We start from the raw sequence: 16,035 nt of genomic DNA, 5'->3' as shown, positions 1-16,035 counted from the left end.
TCCTTATTTGCATTACACTTCAATACATTTTTTAGCATGACAAGTCGCAAAATGGCATTGTCCTATTATTTGTACAATTTTTTGTATCAGCATTTTTATTTATGTTGGTTTAAGGCTTTTTTGAGGCTATTACATATGCCAGTAAATGTAACAAATTCTCAAAAATATTGCATAGTAATATTAAATCTGTTACTTTTAATGATAGCTGATTGGGGTTTACCTTTTAATAGCCGTTGCTTGTTTATATCTAGGTGAAATAGAAAGAAAAGCCTTTTTCACAATAGACATTCAAGCTGCTCCTGAGGTGTCTTCTTGCCGTCTGGGTGAGAAGTGTAAATACCTGGATGCCATTGTTACACCTCTGAGCTGCCAGCGGAGGTAGTTGCACTGAGTAGGTGTGAAGTAGGGGCAAGTGTGAACAGAACTCCAGTATAGCCAAGGGCTTAGCTGTCAGTCACTGGTTCCACAACGTCGGCTTTCTCAAAACACATACATGGTCACAGTATGTTACTGGCTTAACTGACAGAGTTCAGCCCAAAGAGGGGTTCATGCAAACTTTATTGTTTATGGGTAAGAAATAGAAGTATAGTAGTACATACAAATATGGGGCATCAAATGGGAAAGGAAGGAAAACATTTCTTCTTCTTCAACTTTGAAAGTAGACATACTGGAGTTTTAAGTTGGAAAATTAAATGAAATGCCATCTGAAGTCAGAATTCTGAACTAGAAAGAGAATTGGCTACTGCACATACAGAAAAAATGTAAATAGACAATTTATTGGCATGTTTGAGGTTTTATTTCTCATTATCCAAAAATCACACAAATTATGACAGTAAATTATCTGTTTGTAAGTGTTTTCATTCTATGTTTAAATGCATAAAATGGAGAGAAATACATTGCTATAGTCTTGTGGTGCTGATAAAATGTAGCAGCCCAACAGTTAGCATATGTTTTTACAGCTTCTAAAAAGAACAGGTTCATTAAGGATGTGACGTCAATCCAACATCAGAATACTACTTCCGAGGCAAATTCAGGGCATCATACGTATCTGTGGACAAATGCTTAAAATAAGAAAAAATTAAAGACACTATCATAATTATACTTTAATTAATTAATCTGAAACACGAAAAGAATGTTTGCATTAAGTCATAGATAACCCTTAAAATTAAAATAATGTTAAAATTCTTAATTGCAAGTAGACTTGGTGTTGCTAGATTCTACTAGGAATTTTATCACAGGTGGGCTGTAACAACAACAAAGGTACATTTTTTGGGATTCTAAAAAAAGTATGTGTGAAACTGCAACTATTAAGATATAGGTGAAGATGCTGCTTTTACTGTTTAGCTTTCAGCTGCATACCTTTTGTTAAGTTTTTAGTTTCAAATACCTTGCTCTTAAGTTTCAGAGAAATGTTTAAAGGTTTCTGTCTGCCTGGTTTAGTTTTTTTCAAGTGCGTAACAACTGAAATAAGCTGGACTTTTTTTTTATTGCAACTGAAACAGTAGTCGGGAGTCATTAAAGAACATTGGGATGGATGTCTACTTTCAAAGAAATCCCAAATGTATTCTTCAGATAGGCATTCTACATTAAATTTCACATTTAAGCTCCAGTACCTCTTGAAAAATTACACACACACTCACACACACGAACGCACACACACACACATATGCAAGTACATGGCCTGGAAGAGTGTTGTGTCAAGTACCTCCCATCATGCTTTGTTCCTGCGTAGTGAAGTGAGTGAAGCGAATGGCAATTCTTTATTCTCACCCTCCCCATCCCACCCTAACTTTCATCCCATCTCACCTCCCTTCATTCTAACCCCATCCTGCCTCTCCCCATAGTAGAGCTCCATTAATCCGTATTGAGGAAAGCCTACCACCTCCACTATAAAACTTTCCTTTCCAGTTTCTCCTGTCCACCTTAACATGCTCCAATGTTCCATTTTGTTCAGTTCTGTCAGTTTTCATTCTTGTACACTCCCACCATTCACCTTCTTTGTGCCTTATTTTCTTCATATTTCTCTTTCAATTCAGGCTGGGTCTTATCCTCTTCTCTCACCACATTAGAGTCAGGGCGCGACTTGAGGCTTAGCACTGACCCCCCCCCCATCTCTTCTCATTGATGTCCACTGTACTAATCAATCAATCTTACATTCCATCTCTCCTCTTTAGCATCCTATCATGCAACAGAAACAAAGCGGGCTTCCTTTATCCTTCGCTGCAACCCACCCACCTACCCTTCAGCTTCCGACCGGGTCTGCCGGTTAATCTTCCTGAAGCGTTCAGTGTCTAACTAACCACCCCCCACCCCAGCGACAAAGAGAGGGCTTCCTAATTCTCTCTTTCTCTCGTTTGCAACCCCCTCTCTTCCCCCACCTACATTCACCATCCACAGTGTCACAGAACCAGCGGAAAGGCTTTGAAGAGGGGAACACCCCTCTCTTCCATCCCTCTTGTACCCCCATACCACCGTAAGAAACTGCTCCTCCAAAGCTGTCAGGGTGGCCCTTCCTTCCCTGCTCCTTTGTGGCGTCCTGTGCAGCCCGCTTTACATATCCCAGAACTTTAGTCTCAGCCCTAATCAAGCCCGTGAAAGGAGGATCTACTCAAGAATGTTGTCTTCAGTTCTTGGCGAGTGGGTGATTGGTGATGTGCTTGGTTTTGTAGCCAGCATCAATGGTGCCACTCCATGACAATTTGGCAGGCAAGATAGCCATTTTTAATCGGACATTAATTTATTGCACTACACTGTTCTTGGCATGACTTGTGTTAAAGGAATGAGTGGGGTGTTGTGTACCTTTTGTTCCACTTTTTGTTGAGAAGTGTGGCTAACATTAATAGCTTGTAGTGTTAGTTCCTCTATAAAGAGGTTTCCTTAGCCTGTAGAAAAATTCCCGCATTTTGTAAAACAGCTAAACACATCAAAGTAAAATGGGACTTGGCCAACTTTATTAACAGTAGCATCACAATGTTTGTAATGTCCTAGTCACAACATTTGGACCTCCTTTGTGTTTCCATGGAATAAGGATAAACTCAGCTTTGAATAAATACTGTAATTCTCCGGCATTGTCTTCCTATGTATCTGATCAATTTGAACATTCTGATAATGTAAAGCAATCTCCAGCTAGCCCACGCTGCAATAGATATTTTTTATATGTCGGAAACTTTTGTAAGCTGAGCATTAGAGTTGATAGAGGCCATATACACCATTTAAATGTGTCACTGCTGCTAAATTGCTCAAATGTCACCAGAATAACATGATAATAAGTAACAAACAAAGCATATGCATAGTGCTGATAAGGACGCACACTCCTCAGTTTACTAAATGTTGTAAATGGTGTGGCAGAGGAGTTGGTGCTATTTTCTGATCAATTCAGCTAAACCTCTTTTGAACACTTATTAACTTTGTAAAGACCATTAAGTAAGAGCTATGGGGAAAAAAAGAACAAACTCTTTCCAGGAGCCTACTGTAAATGTATGGCAGTACAAAGTAATATGTGCTATCGGAGTGCATGTTACATGAAACATGCATTTGACATAACAGTACTTGATGTTTCACAAAATGTGCTTAATTTTCTAACTTCCGAATCCATGTAGAAAAACATTATTAGATATGCCAACTTATGTGGCAAGATAAGCAACAGTGTGGTGTCAGCTTTAAACTAGAAAAAAGTGTCAAAAACCTCCTGAGTCCATGGTTTTTCTAACCTATAAGTCAGACAGAGTCATAACAAAAATTAAGTATATCTTGAACCCCAACGGTTTCATGGTTAGAATATATGATCAATGTATCTGGTCTTTTCTGCTGTATGTATTCTGAGAAAAATATATATACCCAATCAACTGTGTAGCCCTGCTCTAGATATCACAAATATTGTTGTAGACTACTGTAGACGCTTTTGTAGATAGGAAGGCTTCAAAAGAGAGAAAGAAAACCTCTTTCAAACTAAACGGACTATACATGTCATTGCCGACATCTCCACGGTCATGCTTTTTATAAGATTCACCTTAGACAACAGATGAGGCTTGGACAAGTGTTATTTAAGAGGACTACCTGCATGTTAGGCTTAATAGAGTGCCTTAGACAAACGCCTTCCCACAATGGTACATTCATACCAACTCATCAAATTGAAATCTAGCCCCACATATGTAATCAATTTCTTCTGAATCTTCATTTTTGTTTTCCATAGTCCTGTATCTGCTACCCTGTCCTCACTGTATCTTTGGTGTTGCACATTTTATTTGATGCTAGCGGCAAGATCTTAAACTCCTGCCATTTAATACATTCCAAAGTAAATTTCCAGTTAAAGTAAGAAGTGGGGAGAAAGCAAAATTACATTGTGTGTGGGTGGATACCTGTGTGAATGGTGTGTACACTGCTGGAAAAATGATCCCACTTCAAACAGCGGTATGAATCAGAGCGATATCGCTAACACCCACTCAAAAGCAATAAAACAAGTGCAAGGCGGTGTTTTGTGTGTGAACATGTGTGTACGTCCACAACAAATGAAAGCAAAGTGGCAGCTGAGACATTAACCATTAACAGGATATGGTTTAACTGTCTTTGTTCCTTGTTTTGTGAATGAATGAGCATTGTATTAAATTAAAAATTAAACATGGCTAGATTACCTTTTGGTTTCGTGGCATACCTTATTGTGCTGAGCCTGCTCAAACCTGCTGCAACTCCTCAAGTTATGCAATCAGTAAGCCTTTAAGTATTGAAGAGGTATGTAAAGGTATATTTTTAGTTTAGGGGACATGTGCTGAGAAAATTGGGGCCCCAAGTCAAATAAAACAAAAAACCAAGGCAGGATATGAAGTCAGGACTTTGTAAATACCACCATTGTGAGTAATATCGGCCTCGGGCTTAAACTGAATACACAAATGGAGGTATATGGATCCTCTTTACAGAATATTCGTTAACATACGCTCCTACTATAGACAAATTGCAAGTGCTAGGCCTAAATCCAGATATCTATAATATTTTGAACAAACAGTAAAAAAGAAACTCATGCTTGCATGTTTTTCTTTTTCTTTTTGGAGTTCTGTGGTTTGCCCTGCATTCAAAAAAGACGCACACACTGGGATAATTGGTGGTTCCAGATTAACTACTATTAAAGACTGTCACTTGGTTTGTTGTTTGACAGATGTGTGTCTGTGATTTCAATATCTTTCTCCATGAGGATATGTTGAAAAAGAAATAAAAATGGAAAATAAACAAAGCAATGCATTCCCACAATCTACAATATCCAATGTAAATGTACATATAATTTTTGTTTTTAATTTTTTTCTTACCTTATCTTGTATCTAGATCTGCAACAAAGCTTTGTTATTTATTGTGCCTTGCAAATTTTCCTTGAGCTTTTCACATTTTATTATGTTGCAACCATACATTTTTATGTATTTTTGGGGGAATGATTGGGATAGACAATTTCAAAGTAGTGAAGGGGAACCTAATAACACTCAGTTCTTCAGAGAACTAACTTTCACAACAAACACAGGTGCGGGTAATTTAGTGTATGTCTCCACCATCTATGTAAGTCCAGAGACTAAAGTTTGTGCCCATTCTTCTTTACAAAATAGCTCCCTGTCATTTAGACAGGAAGAGGATCATCTGGGAGCACCAATTGTCAAGTCTTACCAACAATTTCCAGGCAAATTTTAGTCTCGGCTTTGACTTGGCCATTCAAACACATAAAAATGGATCTGGACCATTCGATTGTAGCTTTGGCTGTATGTTTAAGCCTGATTGATCTCTCTTAGTTTACTCTACTGTCCGTTCCACAGCAAAGCTTGTGTGAAAGTAATTTCCGTAATCTGTACTCATCTACTAGGGTCCCCAAGTGGTCTCTGCAGACATCCACCAGGTTAGCCAATGTGACAATATTGCTGCATAAGAGACATTAATACTTCCAGTCAGAGGGTGGCACCAAACACAGAGCAGATGAAGAAAACAGGGGGTCAGACATTGAGGAGAAGAAGAAAAATAATAACAAAGCATGCTCTGAAGAAATTCAGTGAGGAGGGATCTGGTGTTTCCTCGGGGTGGATAATGTATATCTTTTAGGAAACAAAAAACCAAAAATTGTATTCAAATTCATTTTATTTTTTACTTTTCTTCTTCTGTTCTGAACAGACATTGCATAATCAGGGAATTATCTAAGAGACAACAGTTAAAACAGTATGTCTGAGTGGAGTGCAGTTGTTTAGTTGAGCTAAAATTCTATGAATAGGACTGCATGCTTTTCTGTTTTTTGAAGTGACTCGCATTCACCGAAAGGTATGTCAAGGCCTTTAGGGTCATTTTCCTGATGGCAGGTGATCCTCTTTCCTTTTGACACTAACCGGCTAGCCTTTCCCTGCTGAATGAAACCATGCCCACAACATGATGTTACCACCACTATGTTTCACTCTGAGCATGATAGCCAGGGTGCGTGCGGGTTAGTTTTTTGCAACACATTGCGTTTGCATTTCGGCCAGAAAGTTCAAATTTGCTCTCATCTGAGAAGAAGTATTGTGACCTACATGGCCAGTGGTATTCTTATGGTCTCAGATAATGGACTTGTGTCTGTTCTGGTTCTGCTAGATCTCAGTGCTGCATTTGATACAGTCGATCACAAAATTCTCTTAGAAAGGCTGGAATATGCTGTAGGGATCAGGGGAACAGCACTAGGCTGGTTTAAATCTTATCTGTCTGACAGATTCCAGTTTGTTCATGTAAATGATAAATCATCTTTAAACTCCAGGGTTAATTGTGGAGTACCACAGGGCTCAGTACGTGGGTCAATTCTCTTTAATATATATATGCTTCCAATAGGTCAAATTATTAGGCAGCATGGAATAAATTTTCACTGTTACGCTGATGATACTCAGCTTTACTTATCCATAAATCCTGATGAGCCCAACCAGTTAGATAGACTACAAGCATGTCTTGAAGATATAAAAACTTGGATGACGTTAAATGTTTTGCTTCTAAATTCAGACAAGACAGAAGTTGTCGTCTTTGGACCGGAGTCTTTAAAAAAGAAACTGCTTAGTCAATCATTTAACCTGGATGGCATTAAATTGTCCTCTGATAATAAAGTAAAAAACCTTGGTGTTATTTTTGACCAGGACATGTCATTTAAATCCCATATTAAACAGGTTTCTAGGATTTCCTTCTTTCATCTCTGGCACATTGCCAAAATTAGAAATATCCTATCTAGGAGTGACGCTGAAAAACTAGTCCATGCATTTGTTACTTCAAGGCTGGACTATTGTAATTCGTTACTATCAGGATGTCCACAAAATGCAGTTAAAAGCCTTCAGCTGATTCAAAATGCTGCAGCAAGAGTTCTTATGAAAATTAAAAAGAGAGATCATATTTCTCCTATTTTAGCTTCCCTTCATTGGCTCCCTGTTAAGTCCAGAATATAATTTAAAATTCTCCTCCTCACATATAAAGCCCTTAATGATCTAGCTCCATCATACATCAGAGATCTGATTGTTCCATATGTTCCTAACAGAGCACTTTGTTCTCAGACTGCAGGTTTACTGGTGGTTCCTAGAGTCTCTAGAAGTAGAATGGGAGGCAGATCCTTTAGTTATCAGGCTCCTCTCCTGTGGAACCAGCTCCCAGCTTTAGTCTGTGAGGCAGACACCCTGTCTACTTTTAAGGCTAGGCTTAAAACTTTCCTTTTTGATAAAGCTTATAGTTAGATTGGCTTAGTTCATCCTGAGCTATCTTCCGTATTTTTTACCTCCGTCTTCTTCCCTCCCTGTTGGTTGGAGTAAGGGGGCGTCAGGTTTAGCCTAAACCGGCTCAGTTATGGTTGAGGTGCAAACACACCCTCCATTTCTGCTACCTGTATGACCCCTTCTCTTTTCCAATGGTTATAATCCGTCTAACAGAGAGAGGTATCCCAATCGTTGTGGTTTTTAGTATAACAATGACCATCAGTGGGACCCTTTGTGAGGTGCCTTGAGACGACATTGTTGTAAATAAGCGTCGTTTAACTAAATAATCTGAACTGAAACTATCTGTGTAGTTATGCTGCTATAGGCTTAGGCTGCTGGAGGACATAACGACCACTTTCACCCCTTTCCCTACATTCTCACACTACTCTCCAATTTTGCATTGTTTGCTGTTATTTCAGCTTTTAACCTTGTTCTCTCTTTTCTCTTCCTAGAAGCTACACCTGGCCTGGCTCTGTGTCTACCGGTGACACCTTTCTGGAGAGGGGAATCGTCCGAGCTTCTGCTGGCAACAACTTAATGCTCACCCTCTACCGATGATCCACATAGCCCTGTCTTTTAGTGTTTAACCCTTTCTCTCTCCTAGACATGGAAATTGACTGAGCTTTTACTGTAACTAATTATATGTGCTCTTTTTCAGACTCTAACCTTGAAAACTGGCTCAGAGTTTATCTGTTCTTTCTTTCTAGGTGAAACGACTAAAGGAGCTACATCCATTAACATTTACTTTTCCTTCCCATAGAAAGTACTCCTGGATCAGTGCTTCTGTGTTCTTTTTGTGTCTCTGCTCTGTTCTCTCTAAACCCCCAGTCGGTCGTGTCAGATGGCCGCTCACACTGAGCCTGGTTTTGCTGGAGGTTTGTTAAAAGGGAGTTTTTCCTCTCCACTGTCGCTACATGCATGCTCAGTATGAGGGATTGCTGCAAAGTCAACGCCAGTGACTGTCCACTGTCTCTACATGCTCATCCAGGAGGAGTGAATGCTACAAGTCACTGACTGGATGCAATCTGCTGGGTTTACTTAGATAGAAAAACTTTTTATCCAATTTGAATAAAAAGCTAACTCCGACTGCACTGTTCAATTGTTAGGATTAATTGGAATGTATGTACCTGACTGTTGTGAAGTGCCTTGAGATGACATATGTTGTGAATTGGCGCTATATAAATAAAACTAAATTGAATTGAATTGAAGCAAGACGTCTTATGGCTGTCTGGCTGAAACGACTTTCATCTTTCAACAGTTTTTTAACTGTTTCCAGATTTGGATAGCATTTGTATTTATTTATGTTTGTGGCCAGGCATGCAGTTGGACTGTCTTGTTCTTATTTTCTAGTAAGGAGACTCTGACCTACAGCCCTGTTTAACTGACACACAAGCACACTAAAAAATGCTTGAAGATTTTATAATAAAAGAGTGACGTGTTCTTTTTTATATGGAAGCGAATCGTTACCATATTTCAAATGAAAAAGCATTTTCAGAAATGCTTTTTCATTTTAAGAATGTGGCTGCATTGTTTGACTCAAAAATGAAATTAGTTATCAATAATCCTATTTGCATTTTAATATTCTTCTTCAAGACTGCTCATTCTTTCACTTAATTAAAATGAAAAAGAAAAAGACATTTGAGATTTATTTTTCAAAATGTACCACAGCAAATAGATACCAAAATTCAATTTAAAATGTAAAATTTGAAAATGAAAAAGCATTTCCAGAAATGCTTTTTCATTTTAAGAATGTGGCTGCATTATTTGACCCATAAATAAAATTAATAATCGATCATCCTATTTGCATTTTCTTCACAACTGCACATGTTATGCCATAATCAAAAAGAAAACAAAGCAGACATTGCTTTTTCGTTTTCGTGGTCTGCCCACAAAGTACTGTCCAGAACTCGAAAACGAAAAAGCATTCTGAGCGGCGGGCGCAGCAGAGTGACGTCAGCAGCCGCTCTTCCTGAGCTCCCTGCTGACCGAGCTACCCATCTTGTTTGGTAGGGGGCGCTGTGCACGTCTGCATTGCATTACATTGCAAACGTGTCGAGAAATTGATTGAATTGCAGCAGGGCCGAGATCAATTTGTGGCAGTGGCAGGCAGAACTGGTAGTTCCGGTGGCAGGCTGTGGCATCCTCATGGCAGCCTTATGGCCTGCGACATCCAGCGTGTTTTTAAGCATTTATTTATAATTTTCTGTGAGTGACAATTCAGAATAGCCGCTCGTGCTCTATAATAAACCGGCTGTTTGTGCAATAAATCTTTGTCATCCTTTCAACACGTCACACATACACATAGTGCTATTTATTTTCCATGTCAAGTAAATACAATCACCTTATGTTATGGGTCTAAAGCTGTTTATTAAATAATAATCAATAATGACATCATTATTTAAAGGTAACAGGCTATAACAACAATGACATCCCGTTTGCCTATAATCAGCATTGGCATCACTTCCGGTGGCAGCTCCACAGACACTATTAACAATAATGACAACCCATTTGCCGATAATCAGCATTAGCTTCCACAAAAACAGCGGCAACCACATTGGCAAGCTTTTATTCCCGGTCTGGCACCTTCTGGCATCCTTGTGGAATCCCCTGCCACCCTGCGGCAGGCTGTGGCAGTTCCAGTGGCAGCTTCGGTGGCAGGCTGTGGTGGAACTGCCAGTTCTGCCCGCCACTGCCACAAATTGAGCTCGGCCCTGCTGCAATTCAATCAATTTCTCGGCACGTTTGCATTGTAATGCATTGCAGACGTGCCCCCTACCGAACAAGATGGGTAGCTCGGTCAGCAGGGAGCTGAGGAATAGCGACTGCCATCACTCTGCTGCGCCCGCAGCTCGGAATGCTTTTTCGTTTTCGAGTTCTGGACAGTACTTGCGGGCAGACCACGAAAACGAAAAAGCAATGTCTGCTTTGTTTTCTTTTTGATTATGGCATAAAATGTGCAGTCATGAAGAGGAAAATGCAAATAGGATGATTGATTACTAATTTTATTTATGGGTCAAATAATGCAGCCACATTCTTAAAATGAAAAAGCATTTCTGGAAATGCTTTTTCATTTTCAAATTTTACATTTCAAATTGAATTTTGGTATCTATTTGCTGGGGTACATTTTGAAAAATAAATCTCAAATGTCTTTTTCTTTTTCATTTTAATTAAGTGAAAGAATGAGCAGTCTTGAAGAAGAAAATTAAAATGCAAATAGGATTATTGATAACTAATTTCATTTATGAGTCAAACAATGCAGCCACATTCTTAAAATGAAAAAGCATTTCTGAAAATGCTTTTTCATTTGAAATATGGTAACGATTTGCTTCCATATTTTTATACCCAAACAGATATCATTTGGCAATGTAACAGTACAGAGTGTTTCAAAATGTCATTCCAAGCCAGTATTCCTTGTCCTCCTACCCATAAGTACTGTAATTGTGTACTGCAAAGTTGTTTACTGTTATTTAGTTTTGAGAAATTTAGCTCCAGGTATTTAGTTAAATTGTTCTGTGGAATTAGATCACTGAGTCAACTGGTTTGATGTAGCGAACAAACTAATGAGATTGAATGTGTTTCAGTTTTAGTTAAGATACTTGAAACTAAACTGATAAGCTATAAAAGTATCACCAGTGAAAGGGAAGTAAAAATTAAATGTTTTCTCGCTGCAGTGGCAGTAAGGGAAATACAAGTAAGTAAGTAAGTAATGCAGTTCTTAAAGGCAATGCGATAAAAACAAAAAATAAAGAATCACAAGGATTTGACTGTCACTAATATAGCCCTAACATGAAATTGTTATGGCTGTCTCACCTCCATCTTCAACATTGCAGCTTGTTGACAAGGCTAACTTCTCTTCTCTAATGCATTCAGTGAAGTTCAACTAAAATTGCTGGAAAGCAGCATCAGAGCACACAGTGCAATGTAATTCGTCATCTATGAAATATCATGACATAATGCACCATGGTCTATTTCTAACATGTAAAAGAACACATGGGAATTCAGTCCCAAACAAACAAAAAGTAATGGAATACTAACAATGACCCAAGTCAACTGACCCTAATGGGATTAGAACCACAATCAACCAAAATAAGGTGCAATGCATTCATTTTCGGAAATAATGTGCTCTTACTTCAAATTATATGTTAGGTTGGAACACCTATTGATTACATATCTTCTTAATCAATGAACTATAGAGAAAAAATAACTCTTATGCAATTGTTCAAATACATGCATGCAAAATGATTTGCTGGCTAATTGACAACACAATAATAAGGTTGAAGGGTTGAACTGACCCAGAAAAACTGTGGAAATCCTGCAGACGCTTAACCATTTTGCTTTGAAAAGTCCTTAAAGTTTTGTTCCAAGGACCGTTTTTATTATTTGTCTGTACAGTGCACATGTTCCTCAAAGCATCTTTCTGCACTTTAATCTGGCTTGTCAAGCCACTTTCTATACCTCTGAACTATGCAAATTACCAAGTTTTCTTTGTACTGTTACTCTTGAGAGCAATACTCTTTGGTGAAACATTTACTATACATTTTCCACACTTGCATTGTTTGATTTCCCCATTATTCTTTCATATTTCTTTACCATTCGTTACAGCTTATTACCCTATGGAGCACGTTGGATACTCATAATGCAAGACTTAGCTGCAAATATAAACCTGTTATGTTCATAAAATCAGCGAATAATGGCTGCTTTCATTTGATTTGTAAAGTGTGCTTTTAAAGGTGGAATAGTTTTAGGCTTTGAGGATGATAAAGAGTGATGTAGGGTGCTGTACAGGGAAGCAAGCATGCGTTTCCCATATCAATCAAGGTCGATGAATGTTGAGGGTAGTTAGTAAGTCTTGATTGTTTTGAGGCCCCCAGAACTGGCGTTGTAGTGTATCTCTGAAGTCTGTCCCTTTTGCTTGAACCAGTGGGGGGTGAGGTGGTGCCTCTACGGCCTCAGATCCAGCCCACGTTCATGCGTCCGTTCAGATTCATCACTCTAGGCCAGAGTGCTGAGGCAGGGGCCAGCCTTTGTCCGGCATGGCATTCTTTGGCCCCCTTTGTGAGAAAACCACAACCATTTAGGAATTTTAAAGGCTCGTTTGCACAATTCCTTTTGTCAGGGACCCTCAGCACAGACAAGCAGCATCCCTGCAGGGGGGGTATGCTACTGTTTTTTTAATGTTAAGAAGAAAATGAAAAGATTGAAAATTCTCCTTTCACTTAAACTCTGTTCCCCACCACATCTTCAAGTAATGGATTGTGCCCAGGTGCTCTCTTCCCATGGCACCAAAGTACATGTTGTAATGGGAAAACAAATACCAGCTTCATCACATCACATGTTCTTGGAGACTAAAACAAATGCAAAGGATAACAAGATAGGAAGACTCACTCACAGCCACCCCCCATGAAAAAACAGCTTCTTATCAGAGAAGAATTTTTCCCCTTTTCTCTGCATTCCTGTGAGCATAGCAGAACTGTGAGGGTCCTTGGTTGGCTTGTTTTGACTGTGATAAATGTGTGTATCTTGGGTGTGTGTGTGTTTTGTTATATTGCCCTGTAATCAACCAGAAGCTTAAAACTCACACTTAACAGGGAATGGGGTTAAATGTTTTAGTAATGTCCATGAATTTAGTCTTATATGGAAAACTACAACACATATAAACACTATTTTAACTCTGCAGGACAATTGCAAAATGCTGGCCATTTTAAATGATTTCAAAATAAAATCTAAGCTTCTGTCTCCTGAAATATTTGAAAAATGAAACTATCCCAGGTTGAGATTTTTTTTCTGGGCAGACCAACACCAGTTGTAAATAGGAACAAACCAAATTCTATGTAAATATTTAAGTTTTTGGTGTATTAAATTATATACAGTGTCTTACAAAAATGTCTTCTTATGGTCCTGCCATATTTTTGGCATTTGAGTTTTGCCATATAGGTTTATTTCCTTGTGCTCATTATTGTTAGGTGTATTTCTTAAGCTCATTCTTTTGTGTTTTTCTTCTGATCCTTTAACATTAAGATTGTTTCCTTTTAGATCTCTGGCATTTTCTCTAGGGTTTCTTGTTGATCTCCATTTGTGTTTATTTGTCCTTTCCCGCTTCGCTGCTGTGCTCTTTTCTTTTGGCTCAGCTGCTCCACATTTCCTCTGATTGTGCTGCCTTCTCTTTGTCTCAGCTGTAATGCCTTCCCTCTGATTAGTTCTTCTGGTTTGTCATTTCTCTACCCCTGCCTCAGTATATATACATACATACCGGTTTTCTTTTTTCTTCACTGGTTCCATCTGTTTCTCTGTTCCTTGCCTGATTTCTTCATGTTTCCATTTGCTCCTGCTAGTCTGCCTGATTTTGTGAGTTCTTTACATTTTGTCTATGAAAAGCTCTCATTCTCACTTTGTGTGAGAGTTTGCTCTGCATTTAAGTCTTTACCACCCTAACATGACATGTAGCACAAAATTGTGAAGTGAAAGGAAAACATCAAGCACGGTTTTTGATTTTTTTTTCACAAATAAAATCTGAAAAGTAGAGTGTAAATTTGAAGTTTTCCTGAGCCAATACGTTGTAGAACTACCTTTTGCTGCAGTTACAGCCACAGGTCTTTTTAGGGTATGTGTTTAGGTGCTTTGCACATCATTCTCCTTTGCAAATGACCTCAAGGCTAGTCAGATTGCAAGGATGGCATCTGTAAACAGTTATTTTTAAGTCTAGCCACAGATTCATTTTTGGATATCAAAACTATAACTTTGTCACAATTGAATATGCTTTGACCAAAACCAATAAAACCAATTTATCATAGATGGGTTTATAGGGTGATTGTCCTGCTGCAAAATGATCCAACACAACAAACCCAGTACTCTGAAGCATCTGTTTCCCCCCCCCCCCAGGATAACCCTGTATTTTTCTCTATCCAGCTTCTGATGAATTGTTGCCAGCTTCCCTGTACCTGCTGAAAAAAGCACAGTGTGCTCAGTGTGATGTACGGATTTAATTTTCCACCTCACATACAATGTGCATAGGCTATAGGTCAAACGTTTCTGGTTTGTATTTGTTTGACCAGAGCACATTCTTCTAAAATGTTTGATGTGTCCCCTACATAGCTGTTGGAAAGCTTGAAACAAGACTTGTTATTGCTTTATTTCTAAAATTGATTTCTTTTTTGTCACTCTTCCATAATTTTCAGATTTGTAGAGTGTACGACTAATAATTGTCCAAATTCTTCCACCTGAGCTGTGAATCTCTTTAGTTCCTCAAGAGTCATCATATGCCTCATGGCTACTTTTTGATTAATGCTTTCTTTGACTGGTACAATTTTCAGATGATTATTGCAAGACATTCACACCTTGATACATTCTTATATAATCTGACCCTGCTTTAGAGTTCTCCCAAACTTTGCTTTTGACATGTCTGGTGAGTTTCTTGGTTTTCGTGATTTGTTCACCTAGCTTCCTTAGCAGATATGTGATGCCTTCACAGAACAGATGTATTTACGCTGAGATCTATGTACACATTGGGGGACTATTTACTAATCAGCTGGGGACATCTGGGATCATCTGAAAGCAATTTGGTGTACTTTTATTCAGGAGTGTCAAAGTGAATGGGTACTAAATACCAATACACACAACTTTGTATGTTTATTTTGGTAAAAGATTTGAAAACCATGTATCCTTTTTTTTTCAACTTCACAATTATGTACTACTTTGTGTTAGTTTATCACATAAAACCCCAATAAATACACAGGCGTTCACATTTGTAATGTGACAAAATGTGGGAAAAGATTGAGGGGTAGGAATAATATTGCTATCCACTGTATTTGCTTCAAAAATTATTCTTTTAATTTCAAATTATAAAGGCAAAATGTAAACAACTCTCTTACTGACTGAAATATGTTCAATTTGCTTTTTAAGAAGAAATGTGAAGTAGGTTTTATATGTATGCATATGCATGGTAGTTGTTTTTTAAGAGTCTGTCTTTCATTGCACATGAATGGGTATCTACAGGGGGTCCAATTGTGACAGGCTAATCTGACACTATGAAGGATAGTTAAAGACTTTCTTGGTCCTTTAAAGAACTTTGTTATCACCCTGATTAGGTTTATCACTCAAGCAGAAAGCAAAGCATTCTTTCCTATTGTGTTTCATTCATGACAAAAGCAGGAGAGAAACAAAAGATGCTGACCATCACAATCTGGCTCTTTTGTTGCCCATACAGTGGCCAGCGGAGTCTGTAGGAACGGTTCATTGACCAACTTAACTCTTGGCTGTGATGAACTTTTTGAATCAACTACTGTTAGTTTTTATTCAATAGATTTTTTTCCCCTCCCAG

The sequence above is a fragment of the Girardinichthys multiradiatus genome, chromosome 15 (assembly GCF_021462225.1).
Source record: "Girardinichthys multiradiatus isolate DD_20200921_A chromosome 15, DD_fGirMul_XY1, whole genome shotgun sequence".
Lineage (NCBI taxonomy): Eukaryota > Metazoa > Chordata > Actinopteri > Cyprinodontiformes > Goodeidae > Girardinichthys > Girardinichthys multiradiatus.
The sequence above is the reverse complement of the archived record's forward strand: the minus strand, read 5'-3'. Positions refer to the sequence as shown.